Raw genomic sequence first — 16,249 nt, forward strand, 5'->3', positions numbered from 1 at the left:
ATCTCTGTATCCACCTTCTTGGAATGATGGTAGCGGCCTTCGAGGCGATTCAGTATGCGAGATTTCACGCCCATCCTTTTCAACTGGATCTCCTCTCCCAGTGGTCAGGATCCCACCTCTTTCTCCATCAGAGAGTTCTCCTGGCACCTCAGACTCGAACATCTCTCATTTGGTGGTTGAACCCTTCCCACCTGCTGGCGGGAAGAAGGTTTGTGGTGTGGGATTGGACCCTCCTTACCACGGACGCAAGTCTGAGGGGCTGGGGTGCAGTGACTCTGGGAAAGCATTTTCAGGGGCACTGGACACAGCAGGAACCCAGACTGCCTATAAATATCCTAGAGTTGAGAGCGGTATTTTATGCTCTTCAGCTGGCGCATCCACTGCTGGAGGGTCAGGCAATCAGAGTCCAGTCGGACAACTACACTGCAGTGGCGTATATAAACAGGCAGGGCGGCACAAAAAGCTGAGCCGCCATGAGAGAGGTAACCAGGATTCTGCTTTGGGCAGAGGAATTCGCAGTAGCGATTTCTGCTATCTTCATCCCAGTAGAAAACTAAGAGGCCGACTACCTCAGTCGGCAGGACGTTCATCCAGGGGAATGGTCGCTCAATCCTCAGGTGTTCCAGCAACTAACTCTGAGGTGGGACTGTCCTCAAGCCGACCTTATGGCGTCAAGGTTAAACCACCAATTACCAGTTTACTACTCCAGAACAAGGAACCCACAGGCAGCTGCAGTGGACGCACTGACTGCTCCGTGGAAGTTTTATTACATCTACCTATTCCCTCCGTTTCCGCTCATTCCGGGCTTGCTTCAAAGAATCAAGCGAGAAGGGATCAAGATGCTCTTGATAGCACCAGATTGGCCCAGATGAGCGTTGTACTCCCAGATACAGAATCTGCTAATAGACGAGCCGTGGCCACTGCCTCTTCAGGACGACCTCCTCCTTCAGGGCCCGTTTGTTTATCACGACTTAAGGTGGCTTCGTTTGACGGCCTGGCTACTGAAAGGGCTGTCCTCAGGAAAATGGGTTTTCCGTCTAGTGTGATTCCCACAATGATTCGGGCTAGGAAAGAAGTCACTTCTCAACATTACTACCGCATATGGAATACATATGTTGCTTGGTGTGAGAGACGTAATTCTCCTCCGTCAGTCTTTAAAGTATCACGTCTCCTTCTTTTTCTTCAGGCTGGTCTCACAGCAGGCCTTTGTCTTGGTTTGTTAAAAGTACAGGTATCCGCGTTGTCAATTTTCTTTCAGAGAAAATTGGCTTTGCTTCCGGATATACAGACTTTTCTTCAAGGAGTTGTCAGGATTCAACCCCCTTTTGTGCCTCCCAGGCACCATGGGATTTAGATTTGGTGTTGGCCTTCCTCCAGTCTCATACTTTTGAGCCATTACAGAGAGTGGAGATAAAGTACTTAACCTGGAAGGTGGTTCTGCTGTTGGCACTCGCTTCGCAAGGCATGTGTCAGAACTCAGTGCTTTATCCTGCCGCCCTCCGTACCTTATTTTCCTCGAAGATAGGGTGGAGCTGCGTACTCAAAGGGCTTTTCTTCCCAAAGTGGTGATGGCCTTTCATATAAACCAGCCTATCGTGGTTCCGGTGTTTAAGGATGACTCTTCAAATTCCAGATCCTTGGATGTAGTCAGAGCACTCAGGATTTACGTTGACAGGACTGCCTCCCTGCGTAAATCCGATGCTTTATTTATTTGGTTTGATGTGGCCCGTCCAGGTTGGCCAGCCTCCAAACACTTCACTATCAGATAAGCTTACGTGGTGGCTTCCAAACAACCACCAGGTCCTATTACAGCTCATTCTATTCCCACTTGTGTTTGCAATCACGATTTTTGGTAAATGCCTGTGTTGTATCCTTGTCTGTGGAAAGCACTTGCAAGTTTGGCCGATGGTGTATTTATTCCTATTTGTGTTTTCATCCATGTTTTGCAAAGAGAATCATGATTTTACATCCCTGTTTGACTTTAGTAACTCTCTGTTGCATGAAAACTGGCAAAATACTACCGAGAATGGCGTCTGACAAACATGATTCTTAGTAAATTTACCCCCTAGTGTTAGGTATATTGGTACCACTAACACCACTAAGACTGCAAATAACCCTGTGTTTACTCTGCACCTGTTCCTGACGATTAATACCCTTCTACCTGTTTAAGTTATTCATTGTGTGAACTCACATCCACCAAACAACCGCTGACACCTTTCAACATCACTAAGTCCTGCCAATAGGTTATGGGCCCAGGACCCTGTGTGTGAAGAATATAAAACAAGGAGAACCACTGCAGCAAATTGGAATAACATTGAAATGTGCCATGGAAATACAGTTACAGTTGAAACAATTCTGGAAAGTGACTAGCAACCTCAGGGAGAACCCCAATCCAGATGACCTGGATAGGTCATAGGCCTAGCTGTAGAGCAAACATGTCTATTTCATTATGCACAGGATAGCATCTGCACGAGACATGTGGATAGTCTTGCAGACATCTTGTGAAGGATTTTATGAGTAGAATTCACCTGAGGTGTGCTTTGTATGGTACAAAATTAAGTGCATGCAGAGTCATAAATGAGTATATAGATTAAATACTGTATATCTCTCAGCAATTGACATCAGTAAGCCAAAGAGGAGGTTGTAATAACAAAGCTGCAAAATCTTACAGTGAGTGCAATTTTTTTAGTAGTAGTTTTGGAGTCATGCGCTGCCAAACTATCATAAGAGATTGGCCGGGCTAAGCTTTGCAGTCTCATGGCTGCATACTTGTTGAGATCAATGCTGAGAACTCTGCCTTGCTAAGAAAGGGAGAAAAAGCCCAAGTACAAGTGCTTCAAGTGTGACAAAATTACACATACAGTAAAGCCTCAGAATGTAGAGCTAGTGAACCGTGAGTTTCATCATAGAAGCATGATAAGAGAAATTAGCCAGCCTTAAATGTAGCAGATGGTGACCAAAAGGACATGGACTCAGGTACATGGACTCAGGAGCCATGAGGCACTTCAGCTTCATTAAAAATTGGTTGAATTCTTTAAGTATGTGTCACCTTAGAACTTTCAGGTGCATAGGAGACAAAATTCTAACTGCCATGAAAGTTGGGACAATAACTATGCTCTTAAGGATCAAGGGCTACACATTGCTTAATGACATAGAAGATGTGTTGTTTGTGCCAGATCTAGGAACCAAACTAACTGCCAGAATTGTACTGGAAAAGAAAGGATTCAAGGTCTACTTTGCAGTGGGACAGTGTATTGTGTACAGTAAAATAGGGACTATGATAGCAACCATAACTTGGTGTCAACTGTATGTCTTGGACACTGAGGAGTGTTGCTTGATGACAACCTCTGAATTAAAACAGTTCATGGAGCTGTAGCATAAAAGACTGAGCCATCTATTGTACAATACCATCCAGAAATGTCTAGATGGCAAGTTGATGGGGATATCCGTGAATAACCCCGAGAGACAAGGATTTGAGAGTTGCTAACAGGAAAGTAACACATTGACCCTTTTTGAAATCCGTGTCCACAGCTGAATCACAGTTGACAATAGTGCACACAGATGTGTGTGGGCCAATGGAGGTGGAGTCAATGAATGGCTGTTAAGACACTTGTATAGTGTTCACTCTAGGGGCGGTACTAAAAAATGGGTCTGGCCAAGGAAAAGGGGCGTCTCTTTATTACGTGTCCCCTTTTTGTCACTCTTGGGGGCATGCCCGGCACTTACGGACGTGCCGGCAGCCCCCAAGCGCTGCGGTCACTGTGAATGGATGCCGGGAACAGGCTGTTTCAGCGGGGTGCCGCACCAGAGGGCAGGGTGCTTTCTGCCCTTTAAAAATAGGGCAAGGCGCGACGCCCCGCTGAACAGCCTAGCGGGAACGCTATTATATATCACACTAAAAGGATGATGCATGTGTATCTTATGATAGCTAAAAGTGAAGTTGCTAACACAATTGCAGAATAAAAGAGCCTTCGGGAGATTCAAGCAGACCTAAAATAAAGGGGGATAGTATGAGAAAAAACAACTAGCTGTCTTTCTGAAAAGGAATGGTATTCAACACCAGCTATTAATTTCCTACACAGCTGAGCAGAATTGAGTCAGTGAAAGGGCAAACTGAACGATTGTTGAAAGAGCATGGACTATTCTGGGGATGCAGGTCTAGCTAAGAGACTAGATAATCAGTGTTTGTCATCTCCATGTCTTTGGGTGTAAAGCATATGCATACATCACTAAAGAGAATAAACATAAGCTGGATCCAAACTCAAATTCTTGTATCATGCTACAGATTTGTCCTCCTATATTTAGCGTCAATACGCAATGTGGTGCGAGATGCTAGTGCCAGGCATCTTTTTTGTGTCTTTTTGCCAACAATTCATCTTAGTTGCAATACGATGTACTAGGACACACCAGGAGACTGTGCTGATTAATTTCATATGCAAAACTTGTATTTCTGTGTGCAACTGACTCTGTATGTGAAGTACAATGGAACTTGGTGTAGAAATAAGATGAGGCTGATGCATTGTAGCACTTTGTATGTAGTTTCAGAGACTTAGTCGCACACACATATTTAAAAAAACATGCCTGGCTTGCCAAGAGGGGCTGTTTGGCATCACTGTAGCAATTGATGTGTGATGACACATCTTAGGATACTGCCCGGAGAGTAGAGGATACAGATTGTGGGACATTGATAACAAAAGGCTCAAGAGAAAACCAGGATATTGCAGCATCTCAAAAACTTGTGATGCTAGATATCCCTTCTGGCTTTTCAGAGCTTGATACATCCCATAACATTGACGTTCATGGAGAGGACATGGGAGAGGTGATATGTAAGTGTTAAAATTCTGTTATATGTGGTATCTCCTGTGTTACCTCTTAATATGTACAGGTGACACTTAAAAAAAAAAAAAAACATTGTTACAGATATGCCCCTAACTCCACTGGCAATATTTTCTGAAGTAGTATAGAGAACAAAAAAACATATTAGGACCACGTATGTTATTCTGAATTAATGTGTGAGTTGTGAATCTAGTATCTCCAAATCTGCTGGAGGCCTAGTCTACACAGTGAGAACGTTGTAGAAGTAGGTGCCCAACACTGTTAGCCATATTTGACCTCACTAATGAATTATAAAGTGGTATCCTTTGTGTATATGCCCCTTTTTATGAATATGAAAATCTTCTTATAAGTATTCGCAGAAGCTGCCTGGCACAGAGTGATGCTGTTCTGCTTATTCGCTACCACTATCTGACATCATTTTTCATTTAGGTTTTCCCTATTTGTATCCCATGTAATGTGTCCATAGCAAAATAGCTGCCATGTCCTACAGTACAGTAGTTGCTTGTATCACTCTTGTATATAAAATAAATCTCATCTGCCCTAACATTCCAATTTCTCTGACCTACTGTCCTATGTGTTATCCTAGATACCGTATATAGTTTAATGTTAACCTATAATAGGGATGCTTTACTCTCTAGTCATCTACAAGGTCATTAATACAAATACTAAACTGGAAAGGGCCCAATGCTAATCACTACGGTATTCCACTGATAGCTAAATGTTTCAGTCAGAACAGCATTATACCTTCCATCCTGTATACAAGTATCGGCCTGTTATGTGGAACAATATCAAATGCTTATCTCAAAGGAGCAAGTTTGATTATTATACAGCTTTGACTTTGACATACATTTCTTCTTTTATACACTATAAAATAATGTTTTACCTTAGGTAGAGGTAACAGGAGCAGTTTGGTGAAAACCCACATCTCATCTATCTATATGTCATTTATGCTGTTTTTTTCTACTTTTATTAATATCTAAAGAGTTCTCTTTGTGTTCCTTTTTTTCCTGCTACCCATGGTAATTAAGGATCTAGCTGCTCCTATTCATGGTGTGCAGAAGCTTATTCTTGGATACTTGGTCACTAAGCACACAGCCCTTTGTTTTCTGTGATTGATGGACTGCTGCGTTCATGGTGCTTTACCGCATCATCTACATAATCTACAGAAAAGCTGCTCTGCTTCATTAGACCCTGGCACCACTGCTTACCAGAGAAAAAAATATATTTTGGCAATAGTTTGTTATACATCCTCTTCTTAGATGAAAATGAAACTTAATGAATTGTTTGTGGGTCTCGCAGAATTCAACAGACCCTACTGTAGACATGCACTTACTACTTAGTGCAGGAACATACCAGATGGTTTATTTAGATCTGTGCACTACCTCACCTAACACGTATTTGTTCAAGTGAGAGAATAATAGAGAGTGCAAAGTAATGTGTAGATGTCACAGAACTAGTTTTATATGCCAAGATGAATTTGTAATATATAGATATACATTGTATACTGTACATGTCACTCTCCCTTACGAGGAAAGATCCCATCTGCATTCAGTGTCTTAAATATCAACATGTTTATTTAAACACTTGTATGGTAAATCTAATGCAACACAGAAAATAAAAGGTTGCCATTTCAGACGGTGCACACTTGTGGTTCCAAAACGTATTTGGCTCCATAAACACAGACCCATTTAAGAAGATGATAATACAAAACCGCCAAAAAAATTAAACGTAATTTGAAATCAAGTGCACTTACCTTGGTAATCCTACTTCCCCAAGGGGGCAGTACAACCCACTTTGGTAACCACTGGATTACACTGTAAATTATATTTTGGGCATTTTAGAAAAAGGCAAAACTAGTTCCTGGGAGGTTTTAAGGACATGTCCATTTCCTGTGTAATTACACAAACCCATGATCTTCCTGACTTACAGGAAGGCCTCTGAACAAGAGGGCATATTCAATGGAAGGATTATGTTTTGTAAACATATAATTATATTTATAATCTTTAAGAAGATGTTAACACATACCAGGGCTGCAGATATGATTATCTGCTTGTGCTCCTTTCTTCTTTCCATCATTAATATGCAATAGATTAATTTGTAAAATGTACTGCACATGATGGTGCAGTGTGAGATGGGTTAACATGACGATGTGCTTATGTAAGTGAGCTCTACTGATTAGTCTCATTTTAGTTTCAGGAAAGGTGAGGCCTGATGTGACCGCTGTGCTGGGGATTCCTGTTTACAGTTAAACATTGAAGTAAAAGTTTCCATTTATACTTCGGTGTCTGTGGCCTTAAAAGATTCAAGCCTATCAGATTACTGTCTGGTTTTTGAAGGAGAAATGCTTTCCAAACATCTGTTCCATGTTTGTGTGGACAGTCATTCAGAGTAACACTTGTGGTGTCTCCCTGTGTAGGTCATTTAAGTGTGCACACCTGCATGTAAAGGTTCTTATGGCTCAGTGCTGGGTTTTGGTGCTGACTGGTCTCTATACAAATTAAAGCTATAGCTGTTCAAATTGTTATAGAACTTAAGTTTCATAAAATATCTTCATTTATAAAACTATGATTTAAATGTTAATAGCAAACAAATGTAAGGTGTTTAAGGGTGTTACTCATACTGGCCCAGATCGTCCAAGAGTCTACTGAATTTCAAAGATAACAGGTCACCTTACCGCATATCACCCTCTTCCTACTGTCCTAGATTGTCCAAGTCCCCTAAATTTCAAAGAGAACAGGTCACCTTACCGCATATTACCCTCTTCCTAGGGAAAATGGGTATGTGGGATAATAAAATAACTCTCAGCATATTGTGTGATCATGGCTCTGCCTTCTGTGCTGTGCCACGGGGGGGGGGGGGGTGAGGCCATGATAACACAATTCACCCCACCCCTGGCACTGCCAACCCACACCTCCCCTCCTGGAGAGAAATAAAAAAGTCAGTAAGTATGGTGTTATCTGCCTTCTTCAATTGTTTAATATTGGACTCTCACTTGTCTTTATGATCAGTGGCATAGGGTATTTATAATGGGTGCAGAGCACATGGGCCTTTGGGACCAGGGGAACCCCACACCACATACCCTGCACCCATAGTATACTTAACTTCTGGCAACTAGCGGGTCCCTCCTTTTCCGCTGTGCAATCTTCACAGTTTATTTATTAACAGTTTCTTATATTGCGCAGCATATTCCGTTGCACTTTACAATTGGAACATCAATAGAACAAAACTGGGTAATAACAGACAGATATATAGGTAGGAAGGCCCTGCTTGCAAGCTTACAATCTATAAGGAAATAGGCACTGATACACAAGGATAGGTGCTATATATTGCTATTTGGTCTAGCCAGACTGCAGAGTTTCTTGGTGGGCTGTCACACAGGAATGTCGGACAAATGTCAGGAGGATGTGAAAGAAAGACAGTGTGTAAGGCTATGTGTGGACTGTGAGAGGGGATGTAATTAGACATGGAAGCTATGAAGGTTATGTGGGCGGTTCTGGAATCTGATAAGCTTGCCTGAAGAGGTGAGTTTTCAGGGAACCCTTGAAAGATTGGAGACTAGATGTAAGTCTTATTGTGCGTGGTAAGGCATTCCATAGAGTGGATGCTGCCCGAAAAAAGTCCTGTAACCGTGAATGGGAGCAAGTAATGTGTGGGGAAGAGAGACGCAGATCTTGTGCTGAGCGGAGAGGTCGGGATGGGAGATATTTTGAGATGAGTGAAGAGCTGTATGTTGGTGTGGTTTTGTTAATGGCCTTATGTGTAAGTAAAAGTATTTTATATTGAATATGGTAGAAGACCGGCAACCAATGGAGAGACTGACAGAGCGGGGCAGCAGACGATGAACGTTTGGCAAGGAAGATAAGCCTTGCAGCTGCATTAATAATGGATTGTAATGGTGATAGCCTGTTTTTGGAAGACCAGTAAGGAGACTATTGCAATAGTCAATGCGGGAAATAATAAGTGCATGGATCAGAGTTTTGCAGTGTCTTGTGTGAGATATGGTTGAATTTTGGATATGTTTTTTAGATGTATGTAACATGATTTTGAGACAGATTGAATGTGGGGAACAAAAGACAGTTCAGAGTCAAGGATGACACCAAGGCAGCGAGCTTGTGGAGCAGGATGGATTGTCGAGTTATCAACCGTGATCGAGAGATCAGGTTGGTAACTGTTCTTGGCCGGTGGAAATATAATTAATTCTGTTATAGAAATATTAAGTTTCAGGTGGCGAGATGACATCTAAGATGAGAAGATGGCACCGTGCCATAAAACCAAAGATGCTGGCACTGTGCCACTGATATATCCCCAGCTTACCTTTCAGTCCCGATCTGGCCCACTGTTCATCCAGCTTCAAAAATACTACATTTTTGGAGCTTGATAGAAGAAACCTTTGTCATCTTCAGATGGCACTGATTCCCTCTCCTTCCCTACGGATCCCTTTTGGATCCCTCCACTCCCTTGAATTGTTCCAGTGAATTTGTATCCACCACTGCTACTTGCAGCGAGTTGGATACTTAATTGTTGGCGGCCACCTGGCCCCCGGTAATGAATAGCCTCCATTATTACAATATTCTATAAATACTAAATTTATAACCAAGCAATTAATACAGTGGTCAGGCATTGATCAGTCATGTAATAACAATTATACATAATATATTGATAGCAGAGTAATGTGGGGTACGCACTAGACCATGTACGGTAGCAGCAGGAACCCGGTAGGGGGGTGCCGGCAGTGGCATGTGCATACACACTTGCTGATGCTGGCAGCGACGGAATAACGCTAATGATATCGCCCGTCAGGCATGCATGCAGGTCCGACGGAAGATGTTGCTGACGACGTGTGGGAGCGCGCATCGACAGCAACATGGTGTGTACACACTGGCCACATGGACGATATGTCGGCCCGATCTTCTGGATTGGGCAATATATTGTCTAGTGTGTACCCAACTTGCGTCATTTGCACAGATATACCAGCATTAAAAATCATAACTGCAACAGAGATTGAGTAACACAGACATTATAATAAATAATTTAAATATATTTTCTTTGCTGTTGGATGACAGATTGTAAAGATTTTGCTGACATTATAAATATCAATACCATAATATAATTTTTGTATTTTGACATCATGGCATCAATTTTTTTTTCCATTTCTTTTTAATTCATGCTCCTGTTAATTGGTGGTCATTTAATTGCTTTGGTTACTAGCACATTTCTAATAATCACACTTTTCTAATGTTCATCACTGGGGGGTTTTGCAGCTTGGAGTAGAATATTAAGATGATGTAAGTGACAATTAATGCAAAGCCTCTGTAGCATACAGGAAAAGTTTATTAACAGAACATGCGCTTCACCTTGATCAAATTAGAGGCATGAATCTGTTTTGTGACACGTTGATTTCCAAGTCCAAGTAACAGCATGAACTTAAGTTGAATTGTGTCATCAAATGTTATAGATCTCTAGACATCTAATCAAAATGTAATGTGTGTTTGTAGATAATATACTGTAAGCATTTTAATTTGTATTTATAGCACATTGATAGCATTAGACACATTTTCCTGAACAAACAGTCTATGAGCTGTGGTCTGTGCTGACACAGGGGTTGATTCAGAGACGGCTGTAATGGCAATAATTTGCGGACAATTTTTTTTCAACTGCACATGCATATAAGTCACACTGCCCATGCATGTAAGTCACACTGCCCATGCATGTAAGTCACACTGCCCATGCATGTAAGTCACACTGCCCATGCATGTAAGTCACACTGCCCATGCATGTAAGTCACACTGCCCATGCATGTAAGTCACACTGCCCATGCATGTAAGTCACACTGCCCATGCATGTAAGTCACACTGCCCATGCATGTAAGTCACACTGCCCATGCATGTAAGTCACACTGCCCATGCATGTAAGTCACACTACGCATGCATGTAAGTCACACTGCCCATGCATGTAAGTCACACTGCCCATATATGTAAGTCACACTGCCCATGCATATAAGTGACACTGCCCATGCATGTAAGTCACACTGCCCATGCATGTAAGTCACACTGCCCATGCATGTAAGTCACACTGCCCATGCATGTAAGTGACACTGCGCATGCATGTAAGTGACACTGCCCATGCATGTAAGTCACACTGCCCATATATGTAAGTCACACTGCCCATGCATATAAGTGACACTGCCCATGCATGTAAGTGACACTGCCCATGCATGTAAGCCACACTGCCCATGCATGTAAGTCACACTGCCCATGCATGTAAGTCACACTGCGCATGTGCCGATATGGTCCTTCGATGGTGGTTACAGTGAGGATTTATTCATAAAGTGATTGAAACGCATGCGATTGTGATCGTTTTCGGGGTCTGTCTCAGATTGTGATCTCGTTCGCAGTTGTGAAGGCTCCGGCGTCTCTGTTTTGATGGCCATTCTAAGTGACAATAGGGTTACTCAGAAGTTTGATGATCAATCGATATGTGATCGATGATTGTGTCTTTGTACCCAAGCGGCAGATCTGAGACGCTGCAGGTGGACGTCTCAATACAAGTTCTGGCGGCTGAACTGGGCAGTAGCACAGCGATCACACATTAATACCCTGACTTGTGGGAGTGACGTGGACGTGTAGCCAAAGCTCCGAGAAGCCAGTTTCTCATGGATCTCTTGTACCTAGCATGTGGCTTGTGCAAGACTAGATGCTAATGATGATGGTTGTGTCAGCCAGCGGCACTGGTTTCTGCTTGCAGGAGCACAATAACCCGCATTAGTTGAATGGATACAGTATAAAGTACTAAGGCAGGCTTCCGCGGATGCCCGCAAATACTCTTTGCATGTGACTTATAATAAGCCCCATACACTTCTACTGGTGAGGACAGGGGAGCGGGAAATAAAAGCTAGAGATGAGCAACAGAGATGGTGGGTAGAGTCGGGTCCCCAACAGCACAGAGTAACGATGTATGTTCACATACCAATTACATTTTTTCAAGCTTTTTTTTTCCTTTGTAAATCAAATGAACTTTATGCATTTTTGATTTGCGCCATTTACATTTTTTCTAGCGTTTGTAGGAATTTAGATGTGTTCAAAGTTGTTAAAAAAGAGAGATGGATAAAATAACTGTGAAGCAGTGTTATGGAATGCAGCATTAAACAGAAAATACAATTGCTATTGAAACAAGGATAACAAGCGATACTAGTCAGACCTGTTGGCAGCATTTGTTTTACAAATGTTAATGCATTAAAAACACACAGTGGGCATGAAGCCTTAGCCCTAGTCTCTGGTGCAGGATAATTGTAGTGACAGACATGCAACACATGAGGAAATTAAATATACTGCACACTTCCAAGGTATTTACTTTTTTTATGCAGCTACTTGCTAAGTTACCCGGGGCTCTATTCATCATCACTAAATTAGCCTTTTTTACAATTTTTTCATGTCATTTTCTCTGTTTTTAGTGTCAGTCCTATTCATGAAGCCTGTAACAAAGGAGATATCACTGTTACAAATCTGTCCCGATAATATCCACACTCCCCATTATTAGGTATGGGGATGTGGAAATTGTGATATTCATCAAGTTCTGAAAATCCTTTATTTTCGGAATTTGATTGTGAAACTGTATACCATCCTGAGATGGCGTACAGCCTCCGAATTTCTTCACAAGATGCCATTTACTGTTCAGATCCCTCCCTGCTGTGTCTTCCCTACCTGTCACTGCTATCTATTCCCCTCCACCCACAGGGTACACAATGGCTGTGCCAGGGTATCCAGGGAGGGAGCGTAGACATTGAGGGCAGGCTGTGGGTACGGACCAGAGGGATAGGAGACATCAAGGCAGTCTGTGGGTATGGAGCAGAGGGAGAGGAGACATCGGGGGCAGAGGCTAAAGACATCTCTGCAGGCTGCGGACATGGAGCAGAGGGAGAGGAGACTCCGGGGGCTGAGGCTGCAGGCATGGACTGGAGGGAGAGGAGCCATCGGGGCAGGCTGCAGGCATGGAGCGGAGGGAGAGGAGACACCTGGGGCAGAAGCTACTTGCAGGGAGAGGAGGCACTGGGCAGAGGATGTGCCCACTGGTGCCTGCTCCCCTTGTTCTCGTCTCCAAAAATATACTTTATTATATTTATATATTTTTTTTGTGCCGATATATTGTTGCTGATCGGGTGCTGCGCATGCGCAGCATGAAGAATCTTTAGATGAAAACGGTGCTGCATGGGAAAAGTAACACTTTTTCAAAACGCTGTCTCCGCAACGGAGGAAGTTTTTCGGAAGTGATGACTTTAGGAAAGAGTGATGATGATTACCAATAAGTTTATGTAAAAAAATAAAAAAAAATGAGAATTGAAACTCAAGCTATCACAGAATATAATTATTTAATGATGAGTAGAGCCCCTAGTGCTGTAGAGAAATAAGATGAAAAGTTATTTTTCAGCCAGTAACAGAATATAATAACGTTTTCAATTTAAAAACATTAGCTACCTTAGACCATCTGGCATGATCTGGCCTGATTAGGATAAGTTTGGTGTGTTTTGTCTTTTTCCGAATAAAGAGCACCCATTAACAATGCAAAGAGGCAAACGAAGTAGAAAGCCAAAAAATATATATTCTATTGTGATTGTAACAATGAAATAATAAAGACTAAAACAGAAAGTATGTGTATGTTCCTTGTAACAAAAACTGAATTATCCCAGAAAAGTGCAAAATTGTGTGGTCTGCTTTTGTTAAGGAAGATATTTAAAGCCAATAGGAGAAAAACAAAATCCTTCCTAGCCACAGTTTGCCCAGGAGAGGGACAGATAGAAAGTATGCTGTATATAGTAATAGCAATCCGTCCCTCCCTGACAGCACTTCTAACTGGAGTAGAGTGCTGACGTGAAGCTGGGGGGCGGCAGTGTCTGAGAATAGCATGCCAGCCGGCTGTCAAGCATGCTAGCCGTGTCAAACAGCATGCTAAACAGTCTGATTGTCATGCTAATTGTCCGAGTTAGGGAGATTCTCCGCCCAGGTAAATGTAAGAGGGAGACTAGTCTTCTGTAATCCTCACTGATGCATTTATTAATCTGAAATGTTTGCTCTTAAGGCAATTATTAGGAGTAGCCCAATGCATCTGTTCAAAACTGATATTTATCTTTAATGATATGTTTTTGTTTTTTTGTGTGCTTTTTGGAGACATTTGATGGGTTTATAAAGAAAGTATCTTAGATATTGGTTACCTGTCTGTCTGTATTTGCTTCAAACTACTTTTTCTAATGCTCACACAATCATTAATTTTTAAAAGCTGTAGAGGATACAGCAGCAGTGATGCATACAATAGTTTTGCCTAAAGCCAAGATTATCAACTGGAGACATGGTTCATAACTGGAGACATAGTTTATGGCCAAGAGGTGAGGCTCAATATTGGCTGGCGCTCTGCTGATTTTTAAACAGCCTGAAGTGTTTTAGAAAAGCAGTGTTTGAATAAAGTGCTAATAATAATAACAACCCATATCTGCTTTGAAGCATTTAAAAATAGAGATGCCATTCTCTCCTAAAAGATTAAGACCATATCATTTCCCGAGGCTTTGCTACAATGCCCATGATTTTTATTTTTATACACCTTATCACATCCATCCCTTTACAAAATAAGACATATATATTTATTTATATATTAATATATTAGTCGTGCATCCCTCGTATGTGCTATAGTTTTGGAATAGTCTCTGATTAGTTTGACTTGTATAACACTACATTTAGGGTTTAATCCAATTACAGCAGCGAGTACATCGCGATAACGAGCGCACTTCACGTCAGCCTGATTTTGCATTATAACTGCTCGCTGTCCCATAGGGCTCCGAGCAAAATTATGGGAAGTCTGGCTCGGAGTGGGCCGCGAGACGTGCAAGATGCCGTGCAGTTGCCAACATTTTAACGCCGTGGCATTGGCAATTTGCACCCTTCGTAATCAGTAGAATCATTTGTGTTTCCATTATCCCACCCCCACAAAAAACAAATACAGAAGTAATATTTAAATTTCACATTCTGATTTTTACCTAACCAGCAGTTTTAATCCTATAAATAAGCTGCACTGTGTAGCGAAGTGGCACCTGACATGCGGTGCACCTATCCATTCTTGCCAGTTGTAATAGTTTGAATACTGCCTTTGATCTGGTGTCCTCCAGGCCTTGAGTATTTTCAGCATCCTGTATTGGCATTCCATGGCTATATAGTAGTGGATGGGTCCCCAATAAGCTGCTATATGAGGATTTACAACCTTTTTCTTGTTTTTCTCCCTTGCTGGCTTCCTTACACTTAAGGGAAAACTTATTTAAACTATTTAATTTTTATTTTTAAGGCACCACAATTTTTTGCAGCGCAATGAATATGCGTAGTAACAGTGTAACTTGACATATAAGCATAGTATAGTGGAAATTATCATATCTAGGAACAACATTCAACAATAAAAATGACAGATTAGCCAGAATGAGGACCCCGGGTAGGGGCAGGGCAATTCACTGTCTTTTTGGGCATTTGGTGGTATGTTTCAGGGTGGGGAGGCAGTTCAGCACCAGATGAGCCTGTATACAAGGTAAGGGCAAAAGTACAGTATCAGAGTCATTAAAGAGACCTTTATTAGCATTTATTTGTATAGCTTTAGCATATTCTGGTGTTTTTTTACAAACTAGTACTTGGAGACAAAAGACAAGGAGCACAGGTGACATAGATAGTGCTAAGGGGGGAGCAAGAGGAGGGGCCCTGCCAGTGAGAGCTCTCATAGTTAAGATCGCTGATACCCCTTTCAGACATGCCGAGGCAGGCCAAATTCCCGGGATGTCTGAAAGGTACCTACCCGGGAAAACGTTCCCGGGTAGCCGACCCTCCAATCGACCAGTGAATTTCCCAGGACTTAAGTCCCGGGAAATTACCCTGCTTATGTCTGAATGGTGCTACCCGGGCTTCACCAAACAGCTTGTGATTGGCCGGACACAGCTGCCTGTTGACGACATCATCAAGAGGCAGCTGGAGAGGTGAGGACAGATGCCACACATGATGGGTAGAAATCAGCGCTACAAGGCTGATTTTGGTGCCAGCAGGGGGACATCAGGATCTCACACTGTACCATTAAGAACAGTGTGAGCAGCTTCAGCCATGCCTCAGTTGCTGTATAGCACACCAAATTCACCAGACAAAACAAGCTCTCCATGCTACACAGATGCTTGTAAATACAGCAATGCCTTATGGGTGCCCCTCACAGTCCCTTTAAACCAAGCCCCCACATTTGCATGACCTCATTAATGTGTGCCAGCAAAGCGTCCACTTAAAATGACAAAACTGTGATTTTCAGTGTAAAACTCTGAAAAACCCTGTTCATGTCTGAATGGTGCAGCTGTAGTGTGAAAGGGGGTCTCAACCAAATATCTTTGAATTTGCACAGGAGAAACTCC

General features: G+C 42.3%; 1 protein-coding gene across 1 annotated transcript in view; it reads left to right on the forward strand.

The window, feature by feature from the left end:
• The window catches only part of CDKAL1 (CDKAL1 threonylcarbamoyladenosine tRNA methylthiotransferase), a 1,097,522-nt gene that overhangs the window by 697,756 nt on the left and 383,517 nt on the right, over positions 1–16,249 (forward strand). The gene's annotated exons all lie outside the window — the stretch shown is intronic.

This window comes from Taudactylus pleione, unplaced genomic scaffold (assembly GCF_031769625.1).
Source record: "Taudactylus pleione unplaced genomic scaffold, aTauple2 ptg000179l, whole genome shotgun sequence".
NCBI lineage: Eukaryota > Metazoa > Chordata > Amphibia > Anura > Myobatrachidae > Taudactylus > Taudactylus pleione.